Consider the following 15,900-nt stretch of genomic DNA (forward strand, 5'->3'; position numbering starts at 1 on the left):
AAACGATCCTGTGTTCTTTGGTCGTTATGCTGATCTTTAACGTGAGAAATTTCGGATAAAAGTAACAATTAAAGCTTATGACTTTACAAGGATACAACATTTCAATTCATATGGTAGATGTGATACCAGACACACGTCAAACACAAATAATATACAAGTAGACACAATCAACCCAAATAAATGATAGCCCAAGTGGTTAAGAACTTATTTCTCGTCGACTTATCTCTCGTCGTCTCCATTTTCAGGTTCCGGGTTCAATTATCGCTCACCCTCGAGATTTGTTAGAACAAACGTAATTAGTCAAAAAAACACCAAAACAATTCTTTTTATGCGACTTGTGTCATTATTGTCATAAAAACAAGGAGAAAAGACCCAAAATGACACTATTTGAGTTAAAAATGTCCAAAATGTCATTACTGAAAATTAAGGCCCAAAATGTCACTTTAACATGGAATATCGTGCAACGTTTAGAAAACAGATAAAAACGCTATTTCGTGTAACGTTTTACCCCATTTTTTTAAATTTTAATATACATGCATTCACACCAGGCGATCTAGCGTTTTGCAACTTCTTTTATTTTAATAAATACATCACGCTCAGTGATGCAGCGTTATGAGTTTTTGCTTTTGTTTTTTCTTTATTTTAAATTTTTTATGTGTTGTTTCGAGACCGAAAACACTTCTTAATGTTATGTTTTCAATTTAACGGTGTAACATAATTTTAGAATTTTTAATTTTTTAGGCTTCAATAATCTCTTCCGAGTTTTAGAAATATAAAAAATTAAATAAAATACATATCTAATTTAACAATTTTTAACATTTTGGGGTTCATCAATCCCCTTTTGGATTTTAGAAATATTAAAAAAATTAATAAAAAATACACCGATTTAGGGTTTAGGGCATCCTAAACCCTAGAGTCTAAACCCTAATTTAATTTAGGGTTTAGAGCCGTCCCTAGGAACTGAACTCTAATTTAAATCTTGGAGCCTATATAAAAAAATTTAGAATAATTTTTTTCTTTGAATTTTAGAATTATTAAAAAGTGAATAAAAGACAAAACAATTTAACCGAATATAAATAAAATTTATGCAAAACGCTACCTAATGTAAGGTTTAAATGATAAGGAAAAAAAAGTAAAAAAATTAAAGTAAATGATGCTAGTTAAACCGGCGTTATGCGTGAATTAAAAGGGAAAAAAATAAGCAACAACAAAACGCGATCTAGTATTTCGGTTCAAGGAATCTTGGACCATTATTTTTAGAAGTGACATTTAGAACTATTTTTTCACCCCCAAAATGACATTCAGTGACAATACCCAGAAACAAGTTGGTACAGTATAAGCAGGTGATTTGCATCTGAATTGCTAATATTTACGACTTGCGAGTCAAATAAAAGAATCAGCAAATAGCCACTTTACAATCACCTGGTATATATATATGTACCAGGTGAGAAGATAAGATGACTTTAGCACCCATAATCATCAAGTACTTGATGGAGGGAACAGCAGCACGAAGTCTAGTATCATCGGTGATGTTAAGATTATCATCCAATGGTACGTTTAAATCAACTCTTACGAACACTTTCTTGCCCCTGAGATCAGCTTCTCTCAATGATCCAAGGTTCTTCTTTGGGGCCATCTTGTGTTCCTTTTCCTCTTTACTAAATGTTTATATCCGCCTCAATCACTCAAATGTACAATACAACACAAATATAAATTATCTAATTCATCACTAATTTACAGAGAGAGGGACTTACTATAATTTTGATGACGGGTATCATAGAGAGAGATTGAGCAGAAGATTGTATAAGACCCCTGTTTCCTCGATAAATGGACCAAAATGTTACTACCTCAGTTCCGTCTCCTAGATTGTATACATGCACTCTTTTCATGTATTTTGAAACTTATGTAAATTATAACTTGATAATGTTTTTTTATTTTTCTTTTGAATAAAAATTTAAACATAAAACTTTAATTCAGAAAAAAATTAAAAAGTATTGTTGAGCTATGTTTTAAAGAAACATTGAAAAGCGTTGTTAGATATATTTGTGATGTCATGTCTAATAATGATTTGTGTTTAGTTTTCAGATCTTAACTAACGGGACAAATCAGGACTTAACTGGAAATCAGTACTTATACTGAAGTCAGGACTTAAGATATCAGAACTTAAGTTATCAGAAAATATTTATCTGGAGATAATATCAGGAATTAAGGAGACTTTCAGATAAGGAAGACGATTGATTGAAAGGAAAGAAGATCGAGACTAAAACGAGAAGAGATATGCATGGAGAAGAATTCTATGAAGAATAGAATGCTTGGAAGAAAAGATAACTGGTTGATATATTTTAGGATGCAGACTTATGTTCGATATCAATTAGAAGATTATCTTGTAACTGTGTGTCTATATAAACACAACATAGGGTTTACACTATATGTGTTATCCAATTCGAGAATATTATTCATTGTAACCCTAGCAGCTCTCGTGATATTTGTTCATCACTGAGAGAGGACGGTTTCATTGTAACACTGTTTTATTAATAAGATTATTCTGTGTTTCATACTTGTGTTCTTAATTCGATTTGATTGTGCTAGACACTGTATTCAACCCTCTTCTACAGTGTGTGTGTGACCTAAAAAGTGGTATCAGAGCAATCTGATAACATACATACAGTAAAGATCCAAAAATAATCATGTCTGAAGAAACACAAACTCCAACCAAGCCCACCAAAACTGAAGAAACTCCAAAGACTCAAATCCATAATCGATATGAGACTATTAGAGTTCCCATACTGAAACCTTCTGAGTATCCCATATGGAAGGTGAGGATGTATATGTTTCTGGAAGCTACAGATCCAGAATACCTTGACAGAATTAATGAAGGACCACATAAGCCAACCAAGCTCTCTGTTGTAGTTGCAGATCATCCAACACAGACTGTACCAAAGGAGAAAAGTGAATATACAGCTGAAGATATCTCATCTATTGCAAAGGATGCAAAGGTAAGACATTTGTTACATAGTGCCATTGATAATGTCATGTCAAACAGGATAATTAACTGCAAGACTGCAAAGGAGATATGGGATGCCTTGGAGACAAGATGACAGGGAACTGATTCAATTAAGAAGAACAGGAGGACTATACTCACTCAAGAGTATGAGCAATTTGACTCAAAACCTGATGAGTCATTAACTGGTTTATATGACAGATTTGTCAAACTCTTGAATGATCTGTCACTGGTGGATAAGGAATATGATCTTGAAGATACTAATCTTAAATTCCTTTTAGCTCTTCCTGAAAGTTGGGACTTGAAGGCGACTACTATAAGAGACAACTATGCTCTTGATGAAACTACTCTTGATGAAATTTATGATATGCTCAAAACTCATGAATTTGAGATGGATCAAAGAAGTAAGAGGCATGGGAGAAAGTCAAGGACAGTTACTCTTAAGGCTGGGGAGGAATCCCCTAAAGTGGCTGTCTCAAAGAAAGGCAAAGGAAAGGCTCTCATCACAAAGTCTGATACTGAGTCATCAAGTTCTGATAGTGATGAGGATTCAGAAACTGAAAGTCTATCTGAGATGGATGCTGATGAAGAGATGATGGAATTGTGTGCTCTTATGGTGAAGGGTATCACAAAGATAGCTTACAGGAAATTCAGAAGGGGAAAGAAGTTTTCCAGGAAAAGTGGAAGTTCTGATAAGAAGGGATTCAGAAAATCTGAAGGCAAAGCTGGAAAGTCTGACAGAGGAGATTACTCAAATGTTAAATGCTACAATTGTGGTGAGAAAGGCCACATATCTCCTGACTGCAAGAAAGGAAAAGGTGACAAAGGCAAGACACTTGTCACAAAGAAGAAAAGCTGGACAGACACTTCAGATTCTGAAAGTGAGGTGAACTATGCTTTGATGGCAAATGCTGATAGCAATTCTGAAGCTGCTGAGTTAAAGGTCCCTCAAACAACTTATGTTTTTCATACTGATGATATTACTGAGTTGAGAAGATATCTTAAAACCATGTTTATTAGTTATAGAGATCAAACTTTAACACGTGAAAGGTTAACTTCTGAAAATTTGGCTTTTAAAAAAAGGAATGACTATTTAGAAAAAGAGTTAGTTATATTCCATCAAACTCAGAAAGAAAGAGATGATGCTTTTTATGTTAGAGATGAAGTGTTAAAATTGAATCAATCTCTAAAAACTGAGTTAGAAAAGGAAAGAGAGATTATCAGGACTTGGACTAACTATGGAAGAACAACTCAGAATTTGTTAAGTAGTGGAAACTGGAAAGAGGGCTTAGGTTATGGAGATGATAAGAATAATAAAGGAACTGTAGAAATTGAGCCTATAGTTGTTAAACAAAAGTCAAAGGTAAATCCTGTTAAGTTTGTAACTGTAAAGTCTGATATTGATAAATCAGAAGTTAAAGAGAAATTAACTACTGACAAGCCAAAATAGGATAAGCCAACTGAAGTTAACATAGGCTTAATGACAAAGAAGCAGCTTAAGCATAAGCTGAAAGATGTTAAGAATTTAAACAAGGTAAAGCCACCTAGGATAAATAGGAATGGAAAGGAAGGTGTGAATAAAAGCAGTGATTATAAGCCTGTTCCTAATGCTCCTAGAAAGAAATGTTATAACTGTGGAAATTCTAGCCATCTGGCTTCTTTTTGCAGGAAAAATAAAAACATAAACTCCTTACCTTCAAAATCAGGAGTTAAGAGTTAGTCTGTTAGATATAGGCCACAAAATCTTTGTTTTCATTGTGGTAGTTTATGGCATTCCATTTATACTTGTAAGGAATATCATAGTTTGTACTATGATTATTATCAAATAAAACCTTCTTTAAAGAAAGTTAGCATTATTTCTTCTAGTGAAAGTTCTGATGCAAAGTCTGATACTGTAAATTCTGATAAGAAAAATGTTAACATAAACTCTGATGTTAAATCCGCTGCAAATGTTAAAAAACTTAATAAGGCCAAAGGATCCAAGCAAGTCTGGGTCCTTAAAACTAATCATTAGTGGTCTTTGTGATTGCAGGGCAACAGGAAAAATATCCTAGTTCTGGACAGTGGATGTTCAGGACATATGACTGGAAATAAAGCCCTGCTATCAGACTTTGTAGAGAAAGCTGGCCCATGTGTTTCTTATGGAGATGGCAACATGGAAAAAACTCTGGGATATGACAATATTAATCTTGAGAATGTCATCATTAAAAAAGTAGCTCTAGTCTCAGGACTTAAACAGAATCTGCTAAGTGTTAGTCAAATCTGTGACAGAGGTTATCATGTGGATTTTTTTGAAGAACACTGTGAAGTTGTAAGCAAATCTACATGCAAAGTTGTTCTGAAAGGATACAGGCATGGTAACATTTATGAATCCAAGCTTTCAACAAGTTCTGACAGTTCTGCAATCTGTCTGTTAAGCAGAGCATCAATTGAAGAAAGCTGGGATTGGCACAAGAAACTCTCTCATTTAAATTTTAACAATATAAATGAACTTGTCAAGAAAGATCTTGTGAGAGGACTTCCAAAATCAGTATTTGTTCCTGATGGCCTTTGTGATTCCTGTCAAAAGGTAAAACAAAGAAAATCTTCATTCAAGAGCAAGACTGAATCTTTAATTCTTGAGCCTTATCACCTACTACATGTTGATCTATTTGGTCCAGTGAATGTCATGTCTATTGCAAAGAAGAAATATGCTATGGTCATAGTGGATGAGTTCACCAGATACACATGGGTGTATTTCTTGCACACAAAAAGTGAAACTGCATCTATCTTGATTAATCATGTCAAACAACTGGATAAATTGGTTAAAGACTCTGTGAAAATCATAAGAAGTGATAATGACACTGAGTTCAAGAATTTGATTATGGAAGAGTTCTGCAAAGACCATGGAATCAAGCAGGAATTTTTTGCTCCTGGAACTCCACAGCAAAATGGAGTTGTTGAAAGAAAGAATAGAACTCTTATTGAAGCTGCACGAACTATGCTTGATGAAGCAAAGTTACCAACCTATTTTTGGGCTGAAGCTGTGCAGACTGCTTGTTTTACTCAGAATGCAACACTTATCAACAAGCATGGAAAGACACCATATGAGATGGTGAAGAAAAAGAAGCCAAATCTGAAGTACTTTCATGTATTTGGATGCAAGTGTTTTGTTCTTAAGACTCATCCTGGAACAACTATCTTAATTTGATCTAAAAGCTGATGAAGGAATTTTTGTTGGATATCCACTTTCCACAAAAGCCTTCAGAGTCTACAATTTAAGAACAAGGGTTATCATGGAATCTATCAATGTCTCTTTTGATGATAAGAAGATTACCGGACTTGAAGATTTCAATGATCATGATCAGCTGAGATTTGAGAATGAAGCTTTAAATTCTGATTCTGTAAATTCTGACAATCTAAATCCTGACAGTATAAATCCTGATACTGCAAACTCTGATGGGTTAGATTCTGATGTTATTGAAACTGTGTTAACTACGCCAAAGGAAAATGCACATGTGCAGGGGGGGCAAATTGAAGATACAACCACATCTCAAGAAGCATCAGAACCTAGAACAGGCTCTTCAAGTTCTGATTCATCAAGTTCTGATGGGCCAAGTTTTGATAATTCTGGAAACTCAAATTCTGAAGGATCCAACTGTTAGGGCGAAATCACGCACTAATATTCACGCAAGTATACGCGTTCGCAAGTAATATAGAATACTTTCTAGTTCGTTCCCTCAGAGACTCAGACTAATTTATTGTCTAATTTAACTCACTCACCAATGTATGATTACTTCTCAATGTTAAGATAATAACACTTAAAATTGTTGATTAAATATTAACTATAATTAACTACTTAATTAACCACATAACTAACACTTCAATTTATCAAATATAAAACACTCATGAGATCACAACTTCATTATTACTTCCTTCTATAGCCATTGTTATTACCTTTAGCATGTGACAGTGATGATATTAATCGAATAACACGAAACTGATAAAAGCCAACTTTCATTGTACTAATACCATTCTACCAAACATCCACAATTAAGATAGAAGTTGAATAGTCATCAATTATGTTGAGTTCCTATATGTCTATAGAAATTGACAACACAACGATTTAAGCACAAGTTATCCCTTTTTGATTACATAGGGAAAATAAAACTGTTAGAGTTACCCACTAATCATGCACAACGTACATGAACCTATGCTAGCATGGCAAGTTCTAAATCTCAAGATCCACTGTCGCTTCACAAGAGATTAACACCCTATCTTATATGTTCGCGACGCACATAAGACGAATACGCACAACCAATACTAGATATCATACAATCATCACATACTAAAGTATTAAACAATTAACTAAAGAATTCCATAATAAATCCGTTGCAACCCCATGATCACGATTAGCCCATAATAGAACTTATCGCCATCATGGGTTCATATGAAATCATGATAAACAAACACAAGAAAATAATAACTAAACTGATTATATTAAAATAGAGTACGTCACACGAGTAAATAAGTCAAAGCAAGAAAACTAGCATCCAACGTTACAACGAAATAAGAATCACAAGAGTATATGCTTCCTCTTCGTTGCTGTGTGCTAAATCGGTCTTCTTCCTTATCTCCTTCGCTTCTTGCGCAAAACACAATCTAAAACATAATCTCCTCTTTTTTTCTCCCGTGAAAACGTCTCAAATCTACCTATATAATAGTCCCATAAAACTCAGATTACATAGAAGTTGGAAGCCAAACAGAAGTAGAAGTCTAAAATAATATATCTTTTTCCCCGACCCTGCGCGGCCGCTCAGCATTTCTGCGCGGGCGCGCAAGGCTGCTGCGCGGCCGCTCAGCATTGCTGCGCGGGCGCGCAGGACCCTACTGGAAAAATTCCAGGTTTGCTCCGTTTCTTCGCCGTAATCTGCCCGTTCTTTTCCTCTCTCAATGGTGAACACATGCCAAGGCTTATTCTTGATGAATCCTTCTCCGAAATGCAACTAATACCCTGAAATGCATAAACACTAGAAAAACGCATCAAATACACAAAATACTTGATTTCAAGACACCAATTTAAGCCATTTTAAGACGTTCTAAGTGGTATAAAATGCCACTTATCACACCCCCAAACTTAAATCGATGCTTGTCCTCAAGCGTCACAGACTCAAAACAAATAAAAAAAATATGCATGAATGCAATATATATGAAAATGCAACGATCCCCCTTACTACAATTAACCAACCAAATTGTCACGTCTCAACGAATGCAGTTAGACACTAAAGATCAATAAACTCATGCAAACAGACATACAGCCAGAAACGTGGTGTGTGCAAATGCTTAACAGATATGCTTCGGAACTAGACCAATTACTATGACTAGACTATCCTCAAGGCAATCCTACGATTATACAAAGAATAAAAATTCTAGGCACAAAGTGATATACAACACTACAAGAAATCTGGAGCTTACTACGGAATCGTGCTTCTTATTTACAACTCAAATGCTTATTTGACCGTGCAATGAGTGAGGTCCACAATAGACTTATACAATGGTATCCATGTAACGAGCGTTAGGTTAGCGGATCCCAGACTCTAAAAGCCTTAGGTCACTAGGCACAAAGTCCCCCAAGAACTTAATAACTCGAATACCAAAGAGCCCACTCTTGATCAATTATGCAAATTTTTTTTTTTTCTTCTTTTTTTTTCTCTCTTTTTTTTTCCTGAGCAAGTGCGTTTCGCTCCATCTTGCTCAACCCTAGACTACTCGCATAACATGCGAGCCGGCTACTAGCCATTTGACGCCTAGCCATAAATTCCATTTTTACTCCATTTTTTTTCTTTTTCATGCCTTTACCACTAAGAACCTATTATCAGATTCTAAGCATAATAAATAGATTATCCTCGAAAATAATCAGATCATAACAACAATCTAGTCCTTAAGCATTCTCTAAGATTTAGTGAAAATACAAGTGCTTCTAGCATGCATATCAACCTACACAACTTAATATCACTTTAATGCTATCACTACACTCGCATCAATATCACAATTCAGTCGATAAATCATTGCAAAAGGGATCATGGTATATGTATGAGCTATATGATATGACAAACAAATAAAGCTATAAAAAAACTCTATAGCAAAAATTATGCAACTATATGAACTAACTCTCATGAATATGCAGCTATATGACACACACAAAATATTCCTTAACTACCACCCCCAAACTTAAAATCTTCACTGTCCCCAGTGAAGGTAGTAGAAAGGAACACAGGGTATACCTACTCGGAGTCATCATCATCATCACCCTCAGTGGGTGGAGTATCAGGCGGCGGGTATGCAGAGTCCTCACCAAAAACTGGCCACTGGATATCAGCTCCAAGGCCTCGAAAAGCAGTCCCTAACGCAAGGGTGAGCTCCTGAGCAAACCTGCTCTGCGTCTCATACATGGCATCCATCCGCCGTGAAAGCCTCCTATACTGGGCATCACCCATCCCAGCACCCTCCTGAGCTCTTGAAGAACTAGCCTCACCACGCCCTGGCCTGGCCATAGTAGCACCTCGTGCTGGACGCCCTCCTGGAAGACGATAACCCAGCCCATGCTCCTCAGGCTCACCACCGGTCCACTCCTGCATCCCATTCAGAGTGCCAGAATCTATCGGAGCTGCTGGCAACTGCAACTGCTCATGACCCGGCCAGTTCACTCCTACTGCTCGGCATAGCTTTGTAACCGTGGATTCATAAGGGATGTTCATATGCTTTGCTCCCCTCAAAAACTTCAGAATTCCTTGGTAGATAAACTCACCAAGGTCCATATAGTATTCCTCATTCAGAATTCCCCACAACAACTGTTCATGGCGATCGCCGGAAAGTGACGATACTCATTATTGGCTGGACTGCGGTTCCAAACTGTGCCCGGTCGACAGAGAGTCGCACAAATCAAATCCAAGTCAAAATCCTCAGCAGTCTTTTCATTCCAGTTCTCCTCCTCGGGCTTTCTCTCTCGCTGTCCAATCACACGGCGAATCGCCGCAGGATGATAATCAACCGTCAGCCCACGAACTACAGAAAACCCATTCTTTTCAGCCTTCGCGTAGAACTCGCGAACAACACTCATCGGTACTGCTTCGGGTGACTCACAAAAAGCTATCCACCCCTTCTCTGCAATCATGGGCAACAACTCACCATCCCTCCCTGATGGTAAAAACCCCCTCTCCTTCAAAATCGGCTTCCCCAACAGCCTAGTGTACTCCTCCTCCGCAGCTCTGTCAGTTAACCGAGGCCTTGCAGCAGTACCCCTTGATGAATCAGCAGTAGGAACTGTGCTGCTGCTGTCAATAGTGCGTGCTCTCTTGGGTGCCATTGATTTGTGAATAAAAGTGTGTAAGAACTAATTTTTGATGTTTATGAGAGGGTTTAAGTGTAGGAAGTTGTGGGAGATATGTAGGATAGGTGTATGTATATATAGGGTGTGGAGTAGGTTAAATTAGATTAGGAGTGGGGTTGAGGGATAAAATCATGGAGTAATGGGAAAAGAATTCGTGGGTTTATGGGTTGTGATGGGTTTTTGTGTTTTTTTTATTGTTTTTTTTTTGTTTTTTTTTTTCTGAACTGTAAAAAAATTTCTGGAACTCGACCCCTGCGCGGCCGCTCAGCATTTCTGCGCGGGCGCGCAGCAAGCTGCGCGGTCGCTCAGCATAGCTGCGCGGGCGCGCAGAGGGTCTCTGGAATTTTTTTTTTCACCCCCTGTTTTCTGATTTTTTTGTGTTTTTGGATAGGTTATTAACTTCTAAGGGTTCCTGTAACAACAATTCATGGGTTGCCTCCCATGCAGCGCTTCTTTTTCGTCATTAGCTTGATGTTCCGTATCTTTCTCAAGTAGTCAACAAAATGGCACTAACCACCTCTCGGTTTGCCATGTCCCCATAGTAGTGTTTCAACCGCTGACCGTTAACCTTGAATGCTTGGTCCGAATCATTCTCAAAAATTTCCACTGCTCCATGTGGAAACACAGTTTTGACAATAAAAGGTCCAGACCACCTTGATTTCAACTTACCAGGAAAAAGTCGGAGCCGAGAGTTGAATAACAGAACTTGTTGCCCTGGCACAAATAACTTAGGATGTAGCTTCCTATCGTGCCACCTCTTCACCTTTTCTTTATACATTTTGTTATTCTCGTACGTTTGAAGTCGAAATTCATCAAGTTCATTAAGCTGAAGCATTCTTTTCTTACCAGCTGCATCTAAATCCAGGTTCAATTTCTTCAATGCCCAGTAGGCCTTATGCTCAAGCTCCGCCGGTAGATGACATCCCTTGCCGTACACCAACTGAAATGGTGACATCCCAAGTGGAGTTTTGTATGCTGTTCTGTAAGCCCAAACAGCTTCATCGAGCTTTAAAGACCAATCCTTCCTTGACGGACAAACAACCTTCTCTAGAATGCGCTTTATCTCTCTGTTAGACACTTCCGCTTGACCATTTATTTGCGGATGATAGGCAGTAGCTACTCGATGATTCACATTATAACGCTGCATCATAGAAGTGAACTTACGGTTGCAAAAATGCGATCCTTCATCACTTATGATTACCCGAGGTGTTCCAAACCTTGTGAAAATTTGCTTATGAAGAAAATTTAGCACTGCCTTTGCATCATTTGTCGGTAAAGCTTTAACTTCGACCCATTTTGAGACATAATCGACTGCCAGCAAGATGTACTGATTATTGCAAGACGAGATAAAAGGCCCCATGAAATCGATTCCCCATACATCAAAGATCTCGACTTCAAGCATCACATTTAATGGCATCTCATCCTTCCTTGACAAATTTCCCACTCTTTGGCAACGATCACACCTTAAAACAAACTGATGAGCATCCTTGAACAAGGTAGGCCAGAAAAAACCTGCTTGCAGAATACGAGCTGCCGTCTTCTCACCTCCATAGTGTCCACCATAAACCGTGGAATGGCAGTCTCGTAATATCCCCTCCGTCTCACAGAACGGGATACATCTCCTGATGATCTGGTCAGCTCCCTATCTAAACAAATATGGTTCATCCCACATATACCACTTCACCTCATGCAGAAACTTCTTCTTTTGCGCGGATGTCAAATTAGGAGGCATTATATTGCTGACAAGATAGTTTACAATATCTGTAAACCATGGTTCTTCCTCCTGAATTGCAAATAACTGCTCATCCGGAAAAGATTCATTGATTAACGTCCTATCTTGTGAAGTAGAATCGGGATTCTCCAACCTAGAGAGATGGTCAGCTACTTGATTCTCAGTACCTTTTCTATCTTTGATCTCTAACTCAAATTCTTGAAGTAAAAGCACCCAACGAATGAGTCTCGGTTTCGAATCCTTCTTAGAAACCAGATAGCGAATAGCTGCATGATCAGTGAATACTGTCACTTTCGTACCAAGCAGATAAGATCGAAATTTCTCAAAGCCAAAGACTATAGCCAAAAGCTCCTTCTCAGTAGTGGTGTAGTTCAATTGGGCCCCATTTAAAGTCTTACTCGCATAGTAGACCACATGGAAGAGATTTTTCTTGCGCTGTCCCAGAACTGCACCTACCGCATAATCACTCGCATCACACATCATCTCAAACGGTTCTGTCCAATCTGGTGCTGTAATAACTGGTGCCGTGATTAAACTCTCCTTGAGAGTCTCGAATGCTGCCAAACATTCATCATCAAATTTGAAAGGCACCTCTTTCTCAAGCAAATTGCACAACGGCTTAGATATCTTTGAAAAGTCCTTGATGAATCGCCGATAAAAACCCGCATGACCGAGAAAACTACGGATTCCTTTCACCGAATTAGGTGGGGGAAGATTTTCAATGACTCCTACCTTGGCCTTGTCCACCTCCAGACCCTTGCTAGAGACCTTATGCCCAAGGATAATGCCTTCACGCACCATAAAATGACATTTCTCCCAATTAAGCACCAAATTAGTTTCCACGCATCTTTTGAGTACGGCGCGCAGATTATTCAAACATTCATCATATGAGTGTCCAAAGACGGAGAAGTCATCCATGAACACCTCGACGTTATTTCCAATCATGTCAGAGAATATAGCCATCATACATCTCTGAAAGGTGGCCGGGGCGCCACATAACCCAAACGAAACTCTACGAAAAGCAAATGTGCCAAATGGACAGGTGAAGGTAGTCTTTTCCTGATCCTCTGGTGCAATACAAATCTGATTATACCCGGAATAACCATCCAGAAGACAAAAATACTCATGTCCCACCAATCTGTCAAGCATTTGATCAATAAATGGAAGAGGAAAGTGATCCTTTCTTGTGGCTTTGTTCAATTTCCTGTAATCCATGCATACTCTCCATCCTGTAACTGTTCGAGTAGGGATGAGCTCATTCTTTTCATTTGCGACCACAGTGATACCTCCTTTCTTAGGTACACATTGCACGGGGCTCACCCACGAGCTGTCAGAAATAGGATAAATGATGCCTGCATCTAGCCATTTCAGAATTTCTTTCTTCACCACCTCCTTCATGATCGGGTTCAGTCTTCGCTGCTGTTCCACAGTTGGCTTACTTCCTTCCTCTAGCAGAATTTTATGCATACAATATGAAGGACTTATCCCCTTGATGTCTGCTATGGTCCATCCTATAGCCGATTTGAATTCTCTCAAAATCCTTAAGAGCTTGTCTTCCTCACTACCTGAAAGGTCAGCTGAAATAATAACAGGTAATGTAGATGAATCACCTAAAAAAGCATACCTCAAGTGTTCAGGTAAGGGTTTGAGCTCTAAGGTAGGTGCTTCCTCTATTGATGGTTTGAGCTTCCCTTCAGCATTCTTGAGGTTAGAAGTACCAAGAGATTCAAATGGTATGTCCAGCTTTCGCTTCCAGGGCGAAGCGTTCAGATATTGTAATTGCTCGTTGCTATCTTCATCATCACTGTCAAATTCCCCCACTAAGGCCTTTTCCAATGCATCAGACATTAGCATGTGCTCGAGTTCCGAAGTAACTGCGGAATCAATCACATCCACTTTTAAGCACTCCTCATCTTCTGTAGGGAATTTCATTGCCTTGAATACGTTGAAGGTCACATCCTGATCTTGGACCCGCATAGTAAGTTCCCCTTTTTGCACGTCTATCAAGGTACGACCAGTAGCCAAGAAAGGCCTCCCCAAGATTATGGGAATCTTCTTATCTTCCTCAAAATCCAGAATAACAAAATCTGCAGGAAAGAAGAGCTTATCCACCTTTACGAGCACATCCTCAACTATGCCCCTTGGGTAAGTAATGGAACGGTCAGCCAATTGTAGCGACATGTATGTGGGTTTTGGATCAGGCAGATCCAGCTTTTTAAAGATCGACAAGGGCATCAGATTAATGCTTGCTCCCAAATCACAAAGGCACTTGTCAAAAGTTAGATTGCCAATGGTGCAAGGAATGGTGAAGCTTCCTGGATCTTTCAGTTTTGGTGGTAACTTTTGCTGTAGAACAGCGCTGCATTCTTCCGTGAGAGCAACGGTTTCAAGGTCATCCAGTTTCACCTTCCTTGAAAGAATAGTCTTCATAAACTTTGCATAACTAGGCATTTGTTCCAGAGCCTCAGCGAAAGGTATATTGATGTGAAGTTTCTTGAACACCTCCAGAAACTTCCCGAACTGTCTATCCAGCTTTTGTTGCTGCAATCTCTTAGGGAAATGTGGTGGAGGATAGAGCTGTTTATCCCCTGTATTAGCCTCAGGCAGAGTGTGTTCAACAGTAGTCTTCCTTGGTTCCGCCGCTTTCTCCTTTTGCTTAAATTCTTCATCTCTAACTTCAGCTTCGACTTCTTTTGCCTTTTCAGCATCATCTACTTTTCCAGACCTTAAGGTAATAGCCTTGACTTGCTCTTTAGCTTCCTTCCTGCCTGGTACTTCCGTGTCACTAGAAAGAGTGCCAGGTTGACGATTGAGCACTGCATTGGCTAATTGACCGATTTGATTTTCCAAGGTCTTGATAGAAACCGCCTGACTCTTGCACAACAGCTTAAGTTCCTCAAAATCAGCACTAGTAGGTGCAGTTGCACTTCCCTGTTGAGGATATGATTGCCTTGTAGCATACTGTTGTGGTTGCTGGAATTCAGGTGGGTTAAACTGTTTACTTACTCCTTGCTGATATGGTGGCTGAATAGCATTCTGATTATTTCCCCAACTGAAATTTGGATGATTTCTGTTGTTAGGATGATAGGTCGCTGGCACAGGCTGCTGTTATCGCTGATAATTATTCACATATTGAACAGATTCGTTGACAAGAGAACACTGATCCGTAGCATGAGAACCTGCACAAAGCTCACAAACCATAGCTATTTGATTAACTCCATACGTAGCCAGAGAATCAACCTTCATTGATAGCGCTTGGAGCTGGGCTGCAATAGCGGTGGCTGCATCAACTTCCAGAATACCTGCGACCTTGCCTGACGTCATCCTCTGAGTTGGGTTTTGATGCTCATTTGCAGCCATCGTCTCGATAAGATTATACGCCTCAGTATAGCTTTTAGCCCATAAGGCGCCTCCAGCTGCTGCATCGAGCATGGGCCGAGATTGGGCCCCCAAACCATTATAAAAACCAGTGATTACCATCCAATCCGGCATTCCATGATGTGGACATTTTCTCAACATTTCCTTGTAGCGTTCCCAAGCCTCGCACATAGATTCTGTAGGTTGCTGCGTAAACTGAGTAAGAGCACTCCTTATAGCAGCAGTCTTTGCCATTGGATAAAACTTCACCAGAAACTTTTGCGCAAGATCTTGCCACGTAGTGATGGACCCAGCTGGTTCCGAATGTAACCAGTCTTTAGCCTTATCCCTCAGTGAGAATGGGAAAAGCCTCAACTTGATAGCCTCATCAGTCACGCCATTATACTTAAAAGTGCTGCAGATCTCGACAAAATTCCTTAT

The 15,900-nt window shown here is 38.9% G+C and overlaps 1 long non-coding RNA gene and 1 other non-coding gene across 2 annotated transcripts; one reads left to right on the forward strand and one right to left on the reverse strand.

The window, feature by feature from the left end:
- Positions 1 to 1,198: 1,198 nt before the first annotated feature.
- On the reverse strand, positions 1,199 to 1,926 carry LOC141707696 (uncharacterized). Its single transcript, XR_012569120.1, has 2 exons — positions 1,755 to 1,926; positions 1,199 to 1,658 (listed from the first exon to the last, which is right to left on the reverse strand). It is a non-coding gene; the product is annotated as an uncharacterized LOC141707696 (long non-coding RNA).
- Positions 1,927 to 15,592: 13,666 nt separating this feature from the next.
- On the forward strand, positions 15,593 to 15,699 carry LOC141709611 (small nucleolar RNA R71). The gene has a single exon (XR_012570177.1). It is a non-coding gene; the product is annotated as a small nucleolar RNA R71 (small nucleolar RNA).
- The last annotated feature ends 201 nt before the right edge of the window (positions 15,700 to 15,900 follow it).

The sequence above is a fragment of the Apium graveolens genome, chromosome 2 (genome assembly GCF_009905375.1).
Source record: "Apium graveolens cultivar Ventura chromosome 2, ASM990537v1, whole genome shotgun sequence".
Lineage (NCBI taxonomy): Eukaryota > Viridiplantae > Streptophyta > Magnoliopsida > Apiales > Apiaceae > Apium > Apium graveolens.